We start from the raw sequence: 14383 nt of genomic DNA, 5'->3' as shown, positions 1-14383 counted from the left end.
AACAGATGGAAAGATATTCCATGTTCATGGATAGGAAGACTAAACGACATTAAGATGTCAATCTTACCCAAAATGATCTACAGATTCAATGCAATTCCAATCAAAATTCCAACAACCTACTTTGCACACTTGGAAAAACTAGTTAACAAATTTATTTGGAAGGAAAAAGGGCCTCAAAGTGCTAAAAACATTCTAAAAAAGAAAAACAAAGTAGGAGGACTTACACGTCCCTACTTTGAAGCCTACTATAAAGCCACAGTAGTCCAAACAGCATGGTATTGGCACAAAGATAAACATATTGATCAATGGAATTGAATTGAGAATTTGGAAATAGACCCCCAGATGTATGCTCAACTGATTTTTGATAAGGCCCCCAAATCCAGTGAATTGGGACAGAAGAATCTCTTCAACAAATAGGGCTGGGAGAACTGGATAGGCATATCCAAAGAATAAAAGAGGACCCCTACCTCACATCCTTTACAAAAATTAACTCACAGTGGATGAAAGACCTCAATACAAGAGACAGTACCATAAAACTCTTAGAAAACAATGTAGGGATACACCTTCAAGACCACGAGTTAGGAAGTCACTTCTTAAACCTTGCACCAAAGCACAAACAACAAGAGAAAAAATAGATAAATGGGAACTCCTCAAAATCAAAAGCTGCTGTACCTCAAAGGAATTTGTTAAAAAGGTGAAGAGGCAACCAACACAATGGGAGAAAATATTTGGAAACCATGTAACTGATAAGAGGCTGATTTCTTGCATATATAAGGAAATCCTACAACTCAACAATAGTACAAATAGCCCAATTTATAAAATGGGCAAAAGATATGAAAAGGTATTTTTCTCAACAGGAAATACAAATGGCTAAAAAACATGAAAAAAAATGTTCATATTCACTAGCTTTCGGGGAAATGGAGATTAAGAACCACAATGACATATCATCTCACACCAGTAAGAATGGCTGCCATTAAACAAGCAGGAAACTACAAATGCTGGAGAGGATATGGAGAAATTGGAACTCTTACTGATTGCTGGTAGAACTGTATAATGGTATAGCCACTGTGGAAGACAGTTTGGCAGTTCCTTAGAAAACTAGATATCAAGTTACCCCAAGATCTGGCAATTTCACTTCTTGGTATATACCCAGAAGATCTGAAAGCAGTGACACGAACAGACATTTGCATACCGATGTTCACAGCGGCACTGTTCACAATTGCCAAGAGATGGAAACAATCCAAGGGTCTTTCAACAGATGAGGGGATAAACCAAATGTGGTATACACACACACATACAAACAATGGAATACAATGAGGCAGTAAGAAGGAACGAGGTCTTGAAATGTATGACAACATGGATGAACCTTGAAGACATAATGCTGAGCGAAACAAGCCAGACACAAAGGAGAGATATTGTATGTTACCACTAATATGAACTCCATGAAAAATGCAAAATAAGTGTATTACAATGTAGAGTATAGGGGACCTAGAAACAGATAAGCAAGTGAAGGGGGAATGATAATCTAATAAGTACAGATATGATAATAAGGGTGAACTTAATAGTAAGGGAATGGATAGGTGTGATTATGTTTCATTAATGGGATTATAAGTATCAGTGACATGATGAAGGCAAACATGTTTGTAAATGGTAGTTTAAAGGCATATAACCCACAGAGTAGCATCACAAACATAAGTAAGTGTTAGCATGATATACTTACACTTATGATACTGATACAAAGAGTTAACAACAGAGTGGCATATGGAAAAACTACACATTACATATTATAGATTATATTTAATAGGAATATCTTGCCAGCACTATACTAATACTAGGGATGAATACTTGGTGGCTGATGAGAGCTCTGGGATGTTTTATGTTATAATTGTTTAAAGCTGAGAGTGATGATGACTGTACAAATAAGTGAAGACAATATGAGAAACTGACCATTTAATTTTTTTTCAGTTTTTTTAAATTGAGATTGTTCACAAACCATATAATTATCCAAAGATCCAAAGTGTACAATCAGTTGCCCATGGCACTATCATACAGCTGTGCATGCATCACAATTAATTTTTTTTCAATTTTCAGAACATTTTCATTACTCCAGCAAATAAATAAAGACAAAAAAAAAAAAAAAAAAAAGGGAAACTCAAATCCTCCCATACCCCTAACCACCCCCCCTCCATTAATGATTTATAGTTTGGTATAGTACATTTGTTACTGTTGATGAAAGAATGTTAAAATACTGCTAATTGTAATATATAGTTTGCAATAGGTATATATATTTTTTCCTATATGCCCCTCTATAATTAACTTCTAGTTATACTGTCATACATTTGTTCTAGTTCATGAGAGAGATTTCTAATATTTGTACAGTTAATCACGGACACTGTCCACCACAAGATTAACTGTTTTACACCTTCCCATCTTTTAACCTCCAACTTTCCTTCTGGTGACATGCGTGACTCTGAGCTTACCCTTTCCACCACCTTCACACACCACTCAGCACTGTTACTCTCACATACTACCATCACCTCTGTCCATTTCCAAACACTTAAGTTTACCTTAGTTGAACATTTTGCTCATAATAAGCAACCACTCCCCATTCTTTAGTCTCATTCTATATCCTGGTAACTTATATTTCATGTCTATGAGTTTCCATATTATAATTAGTTCATATCAGTGAGACCCTGCAATATTTGTCCTTATGTGTCTGTCTTATTTCACTCAATATAGTGCCCTAAAAGTTTATCAACCCATTTTTAAAATATGGTTTTGTTCACACCATACATTCCGTCCTAAGTAAACAATCATTGGTTCCCTGTATAGTCATTTATTTATGTATTCAGCACCATCACCACTATCTATATAAGGACATCTTCACTTCTTCCACAAAGGAGGAGGAAGAGTCAAAGAAGGTAGAGAAACAGAAGAAAAACAAGAGAGGGAAAAAAAAACATGACAGCTATAAAGCAACAAAAGGAAAGATAGCATTAAACTAAAGTAGAAAAAAGAGTCAGATAACATCACCAATGCCAGGAGTCTCATACCCTTCCCCTATGTCTCCCACCCCCATATGCATTTAGCTTTGGTATATTGCCTTTTTTATATTAAAGGAAGCATAATACAATGTTTCTGTTAATTATAGTCTCTAGTTTGCACTGATTGTATTTTTCTCCCAATCCCACTCTATTTTTAACACCTTGCAATGTTGACATTCATTTGTTCTACCTCATGTAAAAACATGTTTTACCTTTTATTACAATCGTTGAGCACCCTAGGTTTCAAGGAGTTATACAGTCCAAGTCTTTATCTTTCCTCTTTTGTTCTGGTGTCCCACATGGTCTAACCTTCCTCTTTCAATCATGCTCACAGTCATCTTTGTTCAGTGTACTTACTTTGTTGTGCTACTGTCTCCCAAAATTGTTTTCCAAACGTCTCACTCCTGTCTTTTCCTTTCTGTCTGCAGTGCTTCCTTTAGTGTTTCCTGTAAAGCAGGTTTCTTGTTCAAAAACTCTGCCATTGTCTGTTTGTCAGAGAATATTTTAAACCTATCCCTCATATTTGATGGACAGTTTTGCCAGATACAGGATTTTTGGAAGGCGGGTTTTCTCTTTCAGTATCTTAAATATATTACCCCACTTTCTTCTTGCCTCTGTGGTTTCTATTGAGAAATCTGCACATAGTCTTATCAAGCTTCCTTTGTATGTGATGGATTGTTTTTCTCTTGCTGCTTTCAGGATTCTGTCTTTATCCTTGATGTTTGATAATCTAATTATTAAGTGTCTTGGCATAGGTCTATTCAGATCTATTCTGTTTGGGGTACATTGTGCTTCTTGGGTCTGTAATTTTATGTCTTTCATAAGAGATGGGAAATTTTCACTGATTATTTCCTCTATTATTGCTTCTGCCCCCTTTCCCTTCTCTTCTCCTTCTGGAACACCAATGACACGTACATTCCTGCATTTTGTTTTGTCCTTAAGTTCCCAGAGATGTTGCTCATATTTTTCTATTCTTTCCTCTATCTGTTCTTTTGTGTGTAGGCTTTCAGGTGCCTTGTTCTCCAGTTCCTGAGCGTTTTCTTCTGCCTCTTGAGATCTGCTGTTGAATGTTTCTGTTGTGTCTTTCATCTCTTGTTGTGCCTTTCATTTCCATAGATTCTGCCAGTTGTTTTTTCAAACTTTCGACTTCTACCTTATGTACGCTCAGTGTTTTCATTATATGCTTCATCTCTTGCCATATCTTCCCTAAACTTTTTGAATTGATTTAGCATTAGTTGTTTCAATTCCTGCATCTCAGCTGAAGTGTAAGTTTGTTCCTTTGATGGGCCATAACTTCATTTTTCTTAGTGTAGGTTGTAGTTTTCTGTTGTCTAGACATCTGGTTTCCTTGGTTACCCCAATCAGGTTTTTCCAGACCAGAAAAGACTCAGGTCTTGGAGGAAGGCAACAGATCATGTCTCACTGAGGGTGTGTCTTAGAGATTGGTGCAACCCATGGGGCCTCAAGTCACCGTGCTTTTCTGCCCAGCAGTTGGCACCTGTCAGCCTGTAGCTCCACAATGGTGTAAGGAGGTGTGGCCCATGGCTGTTTTCCTCCAGGCTCTGGGGTCCAGTTCTGTATGGAGGGCAGGTAGTAGATCTGGGCCCCATCTTTTTCCTCTTAGGGAAGATACCCCTCCCAGGGAGAGGTCATTAACATTTGAATAGACTCTGCCTGTGCTATTTCCACCTTTGTCTGGGTGAGAGCACTGGGAACTGAAAATGGCTGAGGCTTTCTCCACTGAGCCGAAAAAGGGACAGAAAGCCCCCTTCATGGCCAGTCCGTGGCCACCCTCCAGCTCTCTAAGGTCAGTCGTCACCAAAAGCCTCTGTCTGTTTATTAGGGATTTGTAGCTTGTATGGAGCAGTCCATGCTTGTTAATTAAAACCCCAGTTGGAGCTCAGCTGAGCTATATTCATTTCCTGGGAGAGTGCTGCTCTCTATAGCGGTGAGGCTTTGCAGTTCAGGCCATGGGGGGAGGGGCTCCCGGCTTGGTTCCACAGTTTTACTTACAGATGTTATGCTGCAATCTCGGGCATTCCTCCCAATTCAGGTTTGTGTATAAGTGGACAGTCACATTTGTCTCCCCGCAGTTATTCCAGATTGTTTAGTAGTTGTTCCTGGTTGTTTATTAGTTGTTTCAGGGAAACAAACTAGCTTCCACTCCTCTCTATGCCACCATCTTCTTCCATCCTCCTGACTGTTTGAGACAGAATACATATTAAGTGAAATTAGGAACCCACTACTTAATAAATCAGGCCCTTGACTTGAGGCTTGCTCTTGTTAAACTTAGGGCCATAAACAGGAAGCTAAACCTTCCTGTAATTATGCCTAAGAGGCATCTCCAGAGAAACTCTTGTTGCTCAGATGTGGCCTTTCTCTCTCTAAGCCCAACTTGACAAATAAATTCATTAACTTTCCCCCAACATGGGACATGACTTCCAAGGGAATGAATCTCTCTGGCGATGTGGGACACAACTCCCAGGAATGAGCCTGGCCCTGGCAGTGAGGGATTCAAAATGCCTACTTGACCAAAAGGGGGAAAAAGAAAGGTAACAAAATAAGGTTACAGTGGCTAAGAGATCTTAAATAGAGTTGAGAGTCTACCCTGGAGGTTTCTCTTATGCAAGATCCAGCTATATATCCCAAATGGCCACAGTAAGCCATGCCCTTACCAACAGTAGTCCCAAAATACCTAGGTACCTATCTGAGATTCTATAAAAAATTCACTCACTATTTTATCTCTCAGAAATTTTAATCCACCAGCATATTCCTATGCCAGACAAGTCCTAAAACCCAGAGGCAACAGCCTTTTTTTAAGAACAACAATCAAATACAGTCCCCATCCCCGTACTGTCAACACCCCCTTTCAATATGAACAAATTAAGGTGGTCATTGCCTAGATACCCCTGAAATTCCAGAAAGAAAATAAACGAGAGAAAGGGGAAGGAACAGAGAAGATAGGATTTAACAAAGGATTATGAATACTGAAACTGTATATATATATTAGATGCTAGAGTCTTAGAATAGCTAGCAGGAAATAACTGAAATGGTAGAAATCTGCTCTATAGTTTTCTGTTGAATTGTGCTTTGAAAGTTTTCACCTTTCTGTATATATCCTATATTTCACAATAAGGAAAGAATTGAAACTGTGAAACTGTAACCCACAACAATTTTTGAAATTGCCTATATGCCTGCCTGTTGAGTTGTACATCAAAAGTTAACACGTTTCTGTATATATATATTTTACAATAATAGAAATAACTGAAATTGTGGAAACGTAACCCATACCATTCTTTGAAATTTATCAGTTATGTATATATGTTAAAGTTCACAATTAAAAAAATGCATTAAAAAATACTAGAAAGAGTCCACTGAACCAAAAGTGAGCACAAGGAAGGAAATAATGATAATAGCAGAAATCAATTAAACCAAAAACAGAAAAATAATAGAAAAATAACTATGAAGGAAAACCTGGTTATTTGGGAAAAGAAATAATACTGATAAACCTCTAGCCAGAATGACCAAGGCGGCAGAGAGCAGACAAAAATTACCGATATCAAGAATGACAGAGAAGGTATCACTACAGATCCTACAAACATTAAAATTGTTTTCTTTGAAAAGAAAAATAGAAAATCATTAGCTAAATGAATCAAGGAGCGGAAAAAAGGAAAAACATCAAATACACAAAATAAGAACGGTGGGAAATACCAACAAATACAAGAGATAACAGACAAAATAATGGAAAAAACATTCTATCCCCAACAGCAACAAAAGAGTAGCTAGTAAGGAGTTCTTAAAAATGCAAAATCTTTTATGAAGAAATTTAGAAAATGATGCCAAGGAACAGACTTCAGCAAACGGGAAGGCCTATGGGAAGGGCAGACATCTTAAGGGCATCCATTCCTCCTAATTTAACGCAACATTAAGGCAGCGCAATAACGTCTGCATGGCAAAAACTATCATTGAGCTAAGTCAAAAGATGAGTGAAAAATATCGGTCACCCGCGTAACGTAAAATGCCAGCTGGCTGTTATGACCTTGGATAAATCGCTTCGCCTTTCTGAAACGCAGATAATAAGGATTTTCACAGGGAAGATTTGGAGTAGCTGAAACCTCTGTGAAAACACTTTTGCAGGAAGACTGCAGCTTTTATTTCCTGGGCACAGCGCGCTCAGGAAACCCGCGAGGCTGTCAATCCCCGCACTGCCGCCGGGCCCGCCTCGTCCCCGGCCTTATTTCAGGCTGGACGGGCCTGGACAGGAACACGCCCGCAGGGGCTCCCGGAGTCGCTCCCTCGCGGCCTCTCGGAGCCGCTGCTCCAGACAAAGGAAGGAAGGCAAGTCCTCGCGGCAGCCCTCCCCGCAGGTCCGGCCAGGCCACCCCCGCCCGCCACCCCGAGGGTCACAGCTGCCTGCGAGTCGCCGAGTTTGGGCTCGCACCCCGCGCGGGCATGAGTCCATCCCACATCCACGGACCCTTGGCCTCCAGCCTATGAAGCCGCCTAGCAGTCTCCCTAGTACCTAGAGGGGCACACCCTCCACTCGCGGCTCAGTTCCGGGCCGGGTCATGGCGCGGCGCGGCGCAGCGGAGACGCGCGGAGACGAGGGCCCTGTAGCCCACTCGCCGCTGAGGTGGGCGAAAGGCGGCCCACGGCGCGCTCGTAACGCTGCACATGCGCAGTCTCAGGGGTGTCTCGCCTCTACCCGTGTCCTCCGATGACGGAGCCTGCGAAGTTCAGGACTACATTTCCCATAAGACCCCGAGGCCGCGCCCTTAGGAACGCTCAGGAAAGTATACGCCTTCATTTAGAGGATCCCTTCACCCCACACCTGCCTATCAGGTTAATAGTTGCAAATGTCTTCTACCTCCCCCAAATCCAAAACCTACTTGTAAGGTTTACACAAATAATCGATGAAAGCTGTATTTACGTTTCAAAATACGTACAAAATGAACGAAGACAGCAAATATCACCCATAATCTCACTTTCCGTAGATAACTGTCGAACATTAAATTCACACCTTTCTGGTATTTTTCCAAAATTGGGTCATAAGGGTATCGGGTGTTGCAACTAGCTTTTAATTCAAGGAATATATAGTCAGTATTTTTCTTAAACTTTTTTTATCTCATGTGCTAACAATATTACTATAGTCAATAATTTCCATTTATAACACAAAGTACGATAATATAACAAACTAAGCAACAAATGTGCAGGATTATGTGATATAAGATATAAAACGTAGTGAATGTCATTTCAAAAGAATTCCCACTTTCCCGAATGGGATAATTAAGTATTGTTTGATTCAATTCCAATCAAAATCTTGGTAAAGTATTTTTATTTATTGTTTGCCCTGATTATTTTATTTTTTCTTTGATGAAGTAATTTCATAGATTGTCAGAAAGTAAAACTAAATAATCAGGACATTTTGTAAAAAGAGAATAATACCTATGGGTTATAAAAATGTATTACAAACCTAAAAAAAATGAAAACTTTTGCTACTAGCTGTAGAAAAGACCAAATAAAGACTCATGTGTATTTATTAATTTAGATTATAATTTCAAAGCACTGGTGGAGGTCTGGAGTATTCCATGATTTCTCTTGAGCAACTTATTGACAATCTGGAGGGAAAAGAGATACCTGAAACTGCACATTGGAACAATGTAATATAACCTTGATTCAATATTTAAAATTTAAAACAATATTTAAGTAGGTATAAAGAAATGATAAGCGGATGTTTTCATAATCTTTGGGTGAGAAGTTAGGACACCAAAAGGCAGCAATCAAAATGAAATGATTGAGAAATATAATTATATGAAAATTAAAACTTCCATTTCTGAAAAAAAATTACCCAAAACAATAAAGTTAAAAAGGAAATAAACTGGGAAAATAAATGCAAGACTAAGGAAAGTCTTAATTTATAAATTCTTACAAGTTGATTTAAAAATGAACACCTCAATACAAAAAACAGCCTTAAGCAATGAAGAGGCAATTAAAGAAGAAATACAAAGAACAATAAATTTATCCAAAAAATTTTACTAAAAAGAAAAGCAATATTATAAAACAGGTTATATCATTCTTGGACTATACATTTGGCCAAGATTTGAAATCATAAAAATACCCAGGGTTGGACAGATTTGGGAAAATATTTTTTACATAATTCTGGTAGGCCATAGTGACAACCACACACTCTCTTTTTCTCCCAGGGCTTTCTCTCAGGTTTTTCCACATCTCCATTCTTCCGTCTAAAGTACCACCAAGGCTGGTCTTAGAGGGGCAACCAGCAGTCCATACTCACCTGGCATCCTAGTAGGAATTGAACTGGATTCCCTTCTGCATTTCTCTTCTAGTGTTTTTCCTCAGATCTTTCTTGCCTCCTGGAAAAGAATGCTCTTCTGATGGTGGGTCATAATATGTTGAAATTAAGGGGGCATACGTAATTCTAAGGACATGAAAAAAGTCCGAAAAGCTGAACCTGATGTGAAGAAGGAACAAGTGAAAGGGCGAAAATTAAAATGAGAGAGAAGGGTGGGGGCAGAGGAGTGGAACTTAAAGTAAACTGTAAGAAATACTGTTAAAAGCTCAATCTTAAGGAGACTCCCAGCACAGTGGGGGAGAACTGTGGTTAAGCAGAGAGCAAAGGCTACATACTTCATGATTACATGAACAACCCTTAACATGCAAACCAGTGTCAGGTGTGACTAATGTAGAACAGGCCTAGCAAGCATAAGCCTGGCTGAGTTCCTTTTTCACTTGAGTTACTCTTCTGCTAATCACCGTACCAACTGGCCTCCTGAGAGGCTGAGCACCACCCTCGTGGGGTGAGGTTGCCACCTGGTGGCCAGTTTGAAAACAGCATGGCTGTGCCTTTCCCCCTTTCGTTCCTTCTAGCCCAGCGCTGTCCAAACATATTTGAGCCAAAAATTTAATTTCAAATTATATACTACCCTGACTAAAAATGTAAAAATAACTTGGTAAATCAATTTTAATAATGTTACTTAACCAAATATATACCAAATATCACCATTTCAACACATAATCAATATTTTAAAGTTATATTTTACATTCTTTTTTTCATACTTAGTCTTTGAAATCAGTGTGTATTTTACACTTAGGGTACATCCCAATTGGGATGCTAAATTTCAATCAGACATACTTGATCTGTATTTAAACCACATTCACTTTCCAGCTGAAAAAGTTGGTTTTCATATGCAAGTTGTTCCAAACATACTTAAAAGTTTTCCAATTAGGAGTTACACTGAAGAGGCCATTTAAATGAGGAGGTCCAAGTGGAATCAGGATTCTAACTCAGTTTAATCAGGATTCTAACTCAGTTTGCATCTCCCTGGAGAGGCGCTCCTGTTCTTATTCTGAGTTAGACCACATTAGGCCCCGTGCGTCCTCCGCACCTTCCCTCTCAGTGGGTGACATGGCTTCCCGCTGAACTGAGGCATTTGAAGCATGAGAAGAGAATGTTCAGTGGCTCCCACCAGCACCTGAGCCACGTTGCAGTGACACTGGGCTGAGCCGTCTGGATCTGCGCCAGGACCCGAGCTCATGCCCTCAGCTGTTGGGAGTGCTGTCGGGTCTCTGGGAAGAGCCTCAGCTGAGGAGAACCATCTGGACAAGGCCATTCCCCCTCCTGGGGCAGCCCACATCCCATCATGTGGGGTTGTCTAAGGCCCAGTCCCTTCACCCACACTTGGGATGAGGCTGAAGGCCCAGTGCTGCTTCAGACCTGCCTGAGGCTTAGCTGAGGTTTCTGCTGTGACTGCATCCCAGCCCAGCTGCTCCCTCTGCCTGACCCTGTTCCATTCCTTCCCTTTCCCAGCGTTGGTCCCAGGAGCATGCCCTCATGAGGCTCCTGCCTGCTCATCTGCATCTCAGTCTGCTTCCTGGGGACATCAGGATGTGACAGTTGGTCCTAAGATGCCAAGATGAGACTTTATATCACTGTCTGTCTGTCTGGCAACAAGTATCCCATCACTGTTGGTAGGGGGAGCACAGACAGCCCCTGGCACAAGGTAGCAGTGACATCATTCAAACCTCCACCACTGATGAACTGGGAGGGTGTTCCAGTGGAAGAGAACACACAATGCCATCAGGACACAGTAAATACAAGGAGTGTGAAACTGCTGGCTGCTGCTGAGCAGTTATGGCTTTGGAAAAAGAGAAGCAACAGCTGAGAGTGATTATAGGCAAATGAAAGCTCAACGTGAGAGCCAGAGCACCTCCTTGGTAACGCATGAAAGGCCCAATCTCCGGCAGTCACACGGCTGAGGAAGCTGGGCACAGGACCAGGCTCGGTCACCAGAGCAGCCAAGCACCAAAGAGGCCAAACGCCCCCTAGACAGGGCTGTGGGGTCAGGTCAGGGCCCTGGTTAGTAAAGACCTGGGGCGCTGACACACGGAAGGGGGACGTCTGGGTTGGTGCATCCCCAGCTCTCGAACCTCGAGTCCACTGACCCTCTAAGTGCACAGAAGTTGTCTGCTGTTCCCCACTGAGGGCAGCACTCCCCACTTGCTCATGCACCCCCAGGATCTGTCCCTGCCTCCACTCTGGCTCACTAGCGTGTGAGGAGCCCCATATCCAAAGGAGCTGCAGGACCAGCTGCTATGTGCTGGCAGGGGCTGGGGGGTAGGATTGGGACTGGATGTGACAGAGGCAGATTGGGGAGGGCAGAACCTAAACTGGGATAAGGGAGCATTTACTGATTTGGGAGCCCTCTCCCAGGATACAGGATTTAACACGCTGGCCAGGTCCCCAGGGAGTAGAGCAAATATGTGCCAGGATGGCTCCTGAAACATGGGAAAAAAAGCAACGGTCTATACTAAGGTTGAAATGCCAGCATTCCTTGGATGATGGAAGAAGGAATTAAAAGGCTCAGAGAAGGGGGCACGCTAGAATGGATGTACTGGGTCAGGCAGAACACCTGGTGGATGACTGTGTCCACAGGAGGGGCTGAAGAAACACATCTCCCAGGCCATAAGGCATGTGCTGGTGAGAGGGGCCCCAGCATGGCCGATTTCAGCGATGGCTCTCCTCTAGAGGTCAGGCGACCACAGGAGATGCTGCCACAGAATCAGAACCACTGACGGCAGTGAGGATGTTCGGCCCCACACTAGCGGCCTGGAGCTGGGTAAGCCTCAGAAGCCAGGTGGATAGAGTTTCCAAAAGGAGTGGCAAGGCCGAGCGGCAGTCAGTGACCCATGTGCAGAGCTCTGGAGATGGTTCATAGAACCTGCATTGCTGGGGCAGAGAGACACTACCAAGGACACGGCCCTTGATCAGAAGAAATCAAGGATGGATGATTGGCAGGCTAAGGGCAGCTGTTCCAATAAAAACCATGAACCCTTGCCAAGTTTCCAGATCTAAGCCAAGTTTTGACCTGAACCCACCAACTAAAGGAGAGGTGTATAACACAAATTATTTCCTCAGTCCTCACCTAAAGGGCCCAGCAGTCATTTGACTGGGTTATCAGTATGCTGAGCTAGAGGAATACCCAAACCTTTCAAGGACTGTGGGACCCAGGGGCAGAGTTGACACAGAATCAGCATGGCCTCCATTAGAGTCAGGGTTCATCAAGGCAAGGTTGAAAATGGAGGTCTGGCCCAGGTCTCACTCACCTTGTGGTCACTTCCCAGTCCTGGACATGCAATTAAAAAGACGTTATGGGAACATGGCATAACACCCACCTTGGTTCCCTGGGCGGTGAGACAAGTTATTGAGTGGGGAAGGTCAGTCTCTGAAACTGCCTCCACCCCAGCCAAAAGAGTAAAGAAAAAATATTTTATCTTGCAGTACGGAGAGGAGATGGCTGAAATATGTGCCACCCTTAAAAACCCGAAGGATATATAGTGGTCCCGATAATCTGAGGGTTTCATTCACCAGTCTGGGCCCTGCCTGAACCACAGACCCTAGAATGACAGTGGACTACCTCAGCCCAATGAAGGTGGAGCCCTGTGGGCAGCTCCTTGGCCAGATGGGGAAGCTTTGCTAGAGCAGATTAGATGCACCATGGATCTATCAGCTGGGTCCTTGTCTGTCCATACCAGAAAAAAAGGGAGAACAGTTCACATTCATTTAGAATGGAAAACGATAGAACTTACCCTTGACTTGTTTACCTCTTTTGTCCTCTGTCATAAATAGTCTGAAGAGACCTGGACTGGCTTGACATCCAGCAAAATATCGCACTGGTTCACTCAATCTGCCAAATGTCCAAACTGTCAACCATGACCACTGCTGAGTCCCCAGGTGGTGCTTTTCTTCAGGAAAACCAACCAGCCACTTGGTAGCATTGACCCCTTCGATCTAGGAAGGGGGAGCAATTTGTTTTGACAGGAAGAGACCTGTATTGCAGGCCTGGCCTGTCCTGCCTGCGTAGCTTCAGCTAGCACCAGGATCACAGGCATCACAGAGGGTTTGATCCATTAGCAAAGGATCCCATAAGCCACGTGCAATGTAATGCACTTGTTGAAGTGGATGGTTCTGTTAAGTTTTGAGAAATGTATATAACCATTGCAGGAATCAAGATACCGAATGTTACCATTACCCTCACCCCCCATATTGCATCTTCTTAGACTCAGGCACCCAATGGAGCACAAAGGAGGTGCTGGAGGGGGCACATGGCCATGGCCCCACTGCTCCTCTCACACCACACTGCTCAGAAGCGGCTGCCTGACGAAGCACCTGTGAAGAGCAGCTTGGAGGCCAATATACTGGGAGGATGGCAGCATCCTCCAGGCTGTGGTGCACCCTCTCTACAGTGCTGTGTCCCCAGTGGCCACCTCCTGCCAATGCCCATGCTCCTGTGGTCAGTCAATCTGACTCCCACCAGCACCCTCCTCCCCTTCTCCTCTTCCCTTCAGCCCAATCCCTGACTTCAGATCTACCCGACAGTCTTCACTCAGTTCGTGCTCCTAGGCTTCCCAGAGCAGCTGGAGTATCCGGAGCCCTCTGATGGGCGTTCCTACGCAGTTGCGTCCCGGCCTCAGCTGCCCAGGGCCCCACTCTTCCCTCACAGAGGAGCCCCCACTGGCGTTCTGCTGCACCTCACATTTGTCTGCATCAGGCCTCCTTTGCCTCACCCAGAGCACCTCCTCGGTGCTCCCACAGGGCACTAGTGTTCCTGTCAGAAACTGATTACAGTTCTTTGGACTCGCTTGTTTACTTACATATCTCCAAGCCAGGTCATGGACTTGATGAGGGCAGAGCTGTTTATCTCGGCATCCCTTGCAGAGGTTGGTCCCGAGCAGTGCTTCTCACAGTGAGGTCCCCACACCAGCAGTGTCAGCATCACCTGGAGACTTGTTAGCAATGCAAATTCTAGGGCCCTGGCAAT

General features: G+C 43.0%; 1 protein-coding gene across 7 annotated transcripts in view; it reads right to left on the bottom strand.

The window, feature by feature from the left end:
* The window catches only part of LOC119518540 (zinc finger protein 1 homolog), a 34805-nt gene extending 20891 nt beyond the window's left edge, over positions 1 to 13914 (bottom strand). For 3 of the 7 annotated variants that reach the window (XM_037815737.1, XM_037815738.1, XM_037815741.1), the window contains exon 1: positions 7567 to 7746. The gene's annotated coding sequence lies outside the window, so the exon portion shown is untranslated. Of the gene's footprint in view, positions 1 to 7048; positions 7496 to 7566; positions 7747 to 9339 lie in introns of those variants that run through there. The other 4 variants (XM_037815743.1, XM_037815742.1, XM_037815740.1 and 1 more) reach the window with 4 other exon arrangements.
* Positions 13915 to 14383: the final 469 nt, after the last annotated feature.

This window comes from Choloepus didactylus, chromosome 22 (assembly GCF_015220235.1).
Source record: "Choloepus didactylus isolate mChoDid1 chromosome 22, mChoDid1.pri, whole genome shotgun sequence".
Classification (NCBI taxonomy): Eukaryota; Metazoa; Chordata; class Mammalia; order Pilosa; family Megalonychidae; genus Choloepus; species Choloepus didactylus.
This window is presented reverse-complemented; position numbering and strand designations above follow the sequence as displayed.